Raw genomic sequence first — 6,452 nt, forward strand, 5'->3', positions numbered from 1 at the left:
TACCTTCTCAGTGAAAATGGTCCAAATGCTCTGTCACAGCACGGCTAATCATCTGTCGGTTCTCAATCAGGTTGGAATAGAATCCCGTGATTCTTTTACGTTTGTCACTAACGCCTAGCCTTCAGGAGTTTGAAGCTCGTCACAGTCATTCAATCTCGGAATCCTACTCGGAATACCACAGACAAGGTTAGACTTTTCGGATTCCCATGAATGCTGCTATCAATTCTAGCTTATACCACGAAGATTCTGATCAAGGAATCCAAGAGATATGCACCCGGTCTAAGGTAGAACGGAAGTGGTTGTCAGTCATGCGCGTTCATAGGTGAGAATGATGATGAGTGTCACGGATCATCACATTCATCAAGTTGAAGTGAAACGAATATCTTAGAACAGGAATAAATCGAATTGGATAGAAAATAGTAGTAATTGCATTAAAACTTGAGGTACAGCAGAGCTCCACACCCTTAATCTATGGTGTGTAGAAACTCCACCGTTGAAAATACATAAGTTAAAGGTCCAGGCATGGCCGAATGGCCAGCCCCCAGATCTAAGAACTAAACATCCAAAGATTGAATAATACAATCAAAGATATCTAATAAACTAGTAAAAAGTTCTATTTATACTAAACTAGCTACTAGGGTTTACAGAGGTAAGTAATTGATGCATAAATTCACTTCCGGGGCCCACTTGGTGTGTGCTTGGGCTGAGCTTGATCTATCCACGAGCTGAGGCTTCTCTTGGAGTTGAACGCCAAGTAGTAACGTGTTTTGGGCGTTCAACCCTGGTTCGTGACGTGTTTCTGGCGTTTGACTCCAGAATGCAGCATGAAACTGGTGTTGAGCGCCAGTTTACGTTGTCAAATCTCGAATAAAGTATGAACTATATATTGCTGGAAAGCTCTGGATGTCTACTTTCCAACGCCATTGATAGCGCGCCATTTAAAGTTCTGTAGCTCCAGAAAATCCATTTCGAGTGCAGAGAGGTCAAATTCCAACAGCATCAGCAGTCCTTTGTCAGCCTCTTATCAGAGTTTTGCTCAGGTCCCTCAATTTTAGCCAGAAAATACCTGAAATCACAGAAAAACACACAAACTCATAGTAAAGTCCAGAAATGTGAATTTAGCATAAAAACTAATGAAAACATCCCTAAAAGTAACTAGATCATACTAAAAACTACCTAAAAACAATGCCAAAAAATGTATAAATTATCCGCTCATCAGCCACTTTTGTGGAAAGTTAATGACTAAGTGGAAGGTGTGGATCAATCTTTATGGGTTAAGGATGGACGGTTGGGGTTTGGCATGAAATGAGTACAAGGATTACCACTTTTATGAGGTTCTTAGTTCGGTCTCCAAGGATATCCTTCTTCCAATGTTGCATGGCAACACTTCCCAAGGTACTCCCTTTGAAGACGTGTGTATAGTCCCCCTTGTGAAGTGGCCGAACCCCCTTCTTCATTTGTCCCATCAATTTCATCCAATCTTCCCTTCATTTCTCCTACAAGATAAAAAGGAAAAAAATGAGTTTGAATGGTGGCGGCAAAAGTTAGAGAGTGGAATAACTACTTTTTAATTTTTTTTCTTTTTTTAAATAACTAAATGCTATTCATGAATGCAATCCAACCGACTGATTGAGTGTTCACGTATGCAACATTGGTGACACCAAACTTAGTTTGTGAGCATGTAGTTTAGAAAGAGTGGATTAAGGCTCTAAGATTGACATGATATGAATTGTGTTCATGCCCTCTTAGTGTGTCTTGAACACCAAACTTGTTGTTCACTATATGTTGCATACAAGGGTTCATCTAAGTGTTTGTCAAGGATGATTTGGAATTCATGAACCTTTCTTTATTAACTATTATTAAGGGTCTAAAGGAAAGGATATAAAACATGGGTTGCCTCCCATGAAGCACTTCTTTAGCGTCATTAGCTTGACGTTTGGCCTTTGTCAGGGTGGTTGGTAATGCCTCAAATCTTCCCTCTCGCAGTAAATCTATCTCCATTGGCTTTATTAATAATCTCCACATGTTCCAAGGAGAGAATTCTGCTGATGGTGTATACTTGAGGTAGCTAAGATGGAATGGTGGGGAGATGAGGTGGGATAGATGGGAAATGAGTAGAGATTACTTCATCCCCTAGAGAGAAATCCTCTGCAGGGATCTTCTTGTTTCTCCATCCCCTTGGTGCCTTCTTCCTTGTTTCTTTTAATGCTACCCTGCTCCTTGTGGCCTCTTTTTCCAGGGAAATTTTGTTGCTGGTCTCATATGACTCCGGTGGGTTTAGCTCCTCTTGGGTTTCCTTAGCTGTTGTGTCTTCTAACTATTATTTGTCAACCAAAGGGATTCTCAGGTGTATTATTTGTGCTTCTGTGCTTGTTTCTTCCACCAATGCCTTATTGTGATCCTCCCTTGATTCGTTGTTTTCTTGATCTGCTTCTTGTAAGATTTTGAAGACATTGAAGGTAAGTTGTTCATCATGTATCCTCAGTATTAGCTCTCTTCGCTCCACATCTATAAGTGCTCTGGCTATGGCTAGGAATGGTCTTCCCAATATGATTGGATGGAGGTGACTCTCTTCCATCTCCAAGATAACAAAGTCTGTGGGAAGGAAGTAGTTCCCAACCTTTACCAACACGTTTTCAACCACTCCTATTGCTTGTTTTTGAGTTTTGTCAGCCAAATTGATGATTACATCCGTGGGCGTAAGCTCATTGATTTGAAGCTTCTTCATGAGGGATAAAGGCATTAAGTTGATGCTTTCTCCCAGGTCACAGAGTCCCTTATCAATCCTTATTTCTCCTATGGCACAAGGGATGTGAAAACTCCCTGGGTCCTTCCTCTTTGTAGGAAACTCTGTTTGAACGAGAGCACTGCACTCCTTATTCATCACTATTGTTTGCCCTCTCTTTAGTGAATTTTTCTTGGTCAGCAGCTCTTTCATACACTTAATGTATGAGGGCATTTGTTGGAGAGCCTTGATAAATGGTATGTTTACATGGAGAGATGCAAACATGTCGAGGAACCTTGAGTACACTCTCCTTTCTACACCCCTATTGAGTCTTTGGGGAAAAGGTGCATATGGGTTCAGAATCTTCTTCTCCCTTAGCTCCTTCCTTTGTGTGGGGTTGGTTTCTTGGTCACTCTCTTCTTGCTTCTCTACTGGAATATCTTGAGAGTGTTCTAATGGTTTGTTCCGTTCCTCCACACTCCCTTCATCACTGATAGTGATCATCTTGCATTCTTTCCATCTCTCGGGTTTTTCTCTGTGTCACTTGGGAAGCTATCAGTAGGCTTGAGAATCTGCTGAGAGAGATATCCCACTTGAGACTCCAGCCTCTTGATGGTGTCTCCCTGGTTTTTGATATTAGCTCGCACTTCATCTTTGAACACTCTAGAGTCTTAATTCTGGAGAGTCTATCTTTGGATGATGATGGTGAATTGACGTAAGATGGGTGAGATGTGCCATTTTGGTTTTGATATAGATGTTGAGAGGTACTGTTGGGTGGGTGTTGATATGATCTCTGTGTGGAATGTTGGTGAGTTGCATTGTTGTTGGGGTTGTGACGTCTCTGATCTTGGCCTTGATCTTGTTGATTTTCCCACCCAAAGTTTGGGTGGTTTTTCCAACCAGGTTTATAAATTTTGGAGTATGGATCATGGGCTTGCCTAGGTGAGTTCCCAATATAGTTGGCTTATTCCCAGTCACTCTCTTCCTCTGTATTTACTCCTTCTTGAGCTGATGATGAAGTGGTGACTGCTGCAACTTGGTTTCCTTCCATCTTCTTGGTAAGGTCAGCTAACTGCTTGGTGATCATCTTGTTTTGAGCCAGCAGTGCATCCATATGGTTTAGCTCTATCACTCCTCGAGTGTTGCTCCTTTTAGAAGCATAGAAGTAGTCATTCTTAGCTACAGTCTCGATGACATCTATGGCTTCTTCAATGGTCTTTTTCTTGTTTAGAGATCCCCCGGATGAGTGGTCTACTGCCTTCTTTGATTCATAAGAAAGACCCTCATAGAAAATGTGTAGCTGCATCCATTCATTAAACATGTCTGGTGGGCACCTTCTTGTTAAGTCCTTAAACCTCTCCCATGCCTCATAGAGAGTTTCACCATCTTGTTGCCTAAAGGTTTGTACATCAGCTCTCAACCTGTTGATTCTTTGAGGAGGGTAGAATCTCGCCAAGAATTTGTTCACCACTTCCTCCCGCGTTGTTAAACTCTCCTTCGAGAAAGATTCCAGCCATTTATATGCTTTATCCCTAAGTGAAAAGGGGAACAAAAGCAGTCTAGAGGTGTTAGATGAACACCATTAAACTTCACATTATCACATATCCTTAGGAAGGTGGTTAGATATTGATTGGGGTATTCGTGGGCGCTTACTCTGAATGCACAATTGTTCTGAACGAGGGTGATGAGCTGGGGCTTTAGTTTAAAGTAATTGGCATGTAGGGTTGGCTTTTGGATGCTACTTCCACAATTTCCTGGCTTTGGGTTGATGTAAGAGTGGTGCACGAATTTGCAATCCGTACAACTAACCAGCAAGTGCACTGGGTCGTCCAAGTAATACCTTACGTGAGTAAGGGTCGATCCCATGGAGATTATTGGTTTGAAGCAAGCTATGTTTATTTTATTAATCTTAGTCAGGCTGCCAATAAGATTATTTGGATTTAATTGTAAGAAGTAAAAGTGTTTGGAATAAGTAATTGTTACTTTATTAATGGAGGATATGTTGGAGTTTTGGAGATGTTTTGTCCTCTGAATTTCTGCAATATAATATTCAACTCAATTGTTTGTAAAGTTCCATCCATGGCAAACTGTATGTAGGGTGTCACCATTGTCAGTGGCTACTTCCCATCCTCTCAGTGAAAATGGTCCAGATGCTCTGTCACAGCACGGCTAATCAGCTGTTGGTTCTCGATCATGTTGGAATAGGATCCATTGATCCTTTTGCATTTGTCATCACGCCCAGCAATCGTGAGTTTGAACTGCGTCACAGCCATTCAATCCTTGAATCCTACTCGGAATACCACAGACAAGGTTTAGACTTTCCGGATCCTCAAGAGTGGCCGCCATCAGTTCTAGCTTATACCACGAAGATTCTGATTAAGGAAGCTAAGAGATGCTCGTTCAATCTGATGTAGAACGGAGGTCTTTGTCAGGCACACGTTCATGGATTGAGGAAGGTGATGAGTGTCATGGATCATCACCTCCTTCACAATTAAGCGCGAATGAACATCTTAGATAGGAACACACACACGTTTGAATGGAGAAATAGAAACAATTGCATTAATTCATTGAGACGCTGCAGAGCTCCTCACCCCAACAATGGAGTTTAGAGACTCATGCCGTCAAAGAGTATGTAATTTAGATCTGAAAATGTCATGAGGTACAAGATAAGTCTCTAAAAGTTGTTCAAATAGTAAACTAGTAACCTAGGTTTACAGAAAATGAATAAACTAAGATAATTGGTGCAGAAATCCACTTCTGGGGCCCACTTGGTGTGTGCCGGGGCTGAGACTAAAGCTTCTCACGTGCTTGGGCTGTTTCTGGAGTTGAACGCCAGGTTGTAACGTGTTTTGGGTGCTGAACTCCAACTTGTAACCTGTTTCTAGCGCTGGACGCCAGACAGCAGCATGAAACTGGCGTTGAACGCCAGTTTACGTCGTCTATCTTCGCGCAAAGTATGGACTATTATATATTGCTGGAAAGCCCTGGATGTCTACTTTCCAACCCAATTAAGAGCGCGTCAATTGGTCTCCTGTAGCTCCAAAAAATCCATTCCGAGGATTTTTGCTCAGCTCCCTCAATTCCAGCCAGAAATTACCTGAAATCATAAAAAAACACACAATCTCATAGTAAATTCCAGAAATATGATTTTTTCCTAAAAACTAATAATATTCTACTAAAAACTAATTAAAATATGCTAAAATCTACATGAAATTACCCCCAAAAAGCATATAAAATATCCGCTCATCACAACACCAAACTTAAACTGTTGCTTGTCCTCAAGCAAATAGATAAATAAAATAGGATGAAAATAAATTAAGAAGTAATAATATCTCAGAGTTTTGTAAATGGAGCTCAGATTCTTATTAGATGAGCGGGGCTTGTAGCTTTTTGTTTCTGAACAGTTTTGGCATCTCCCTTTATCCTTTGAAATTCAGAATGATTGGCATCCATAGGAACTCAGAATTCAGATAGTATTATTGATTCTCCAAGTGTAGTATGTTGATTCTTGAACACAGTTACTTTATGAGTCTTGGCCGTAGCCCTAAGCACTTCGTTTTCCAGTATTACCACCAGATACATAAATGCCACAGACACATGACTGGGTGAACCTTTTCAGATTGTGACTCAGCTTTGCTAAAGTCCCCAGTTAGAGGTGTCCAGAGCTCTTAAGCACACTCTTTTTGCTTTGGATCACGACTTTAACCACTCAGTCTCAAGCTTTTCA

The 6,452-nt window shown here is 41.1% G+C and overlaps 1 non-coding gene across 1 annotated transcript; it reads left to right on the top strand.

The window, feature by feature from the left end:
- The first annotated feature begins 4,044 nt into the window (after window positions 1–4,044).
- On the top strand, window positions 4,045–4,148 carry LOC127742519 (small nucleolar RNA R71). Its single transcript, XR_008003832.1, has one exon. It is a non-coding gene; the product is annotated as a small nucleolar RNA R71 (small nucleolar RNA).
- The last annotated feature ends 2,304 nt before the right edge of the window (window positions 4,149–6,452 follow it).

The sequence above is a fragment of the Arachis duranensis genome, chromosome 1 (genome assembly GCF_000817695.3).
Source record: "Arachis duranensis cultivar V14167 chromosome 1, aradu.V14167.gnm2.J7QH, whole genome shotgun sequence".
In the NCBI taxonomy this organism is placed as follows: domain Eukaryota; kingdom Viridiplantae; phylum Streptophyta; class Magnoliopsida; order Fabales; family Fabaceae; genus Arachis; species Arachis duranensis.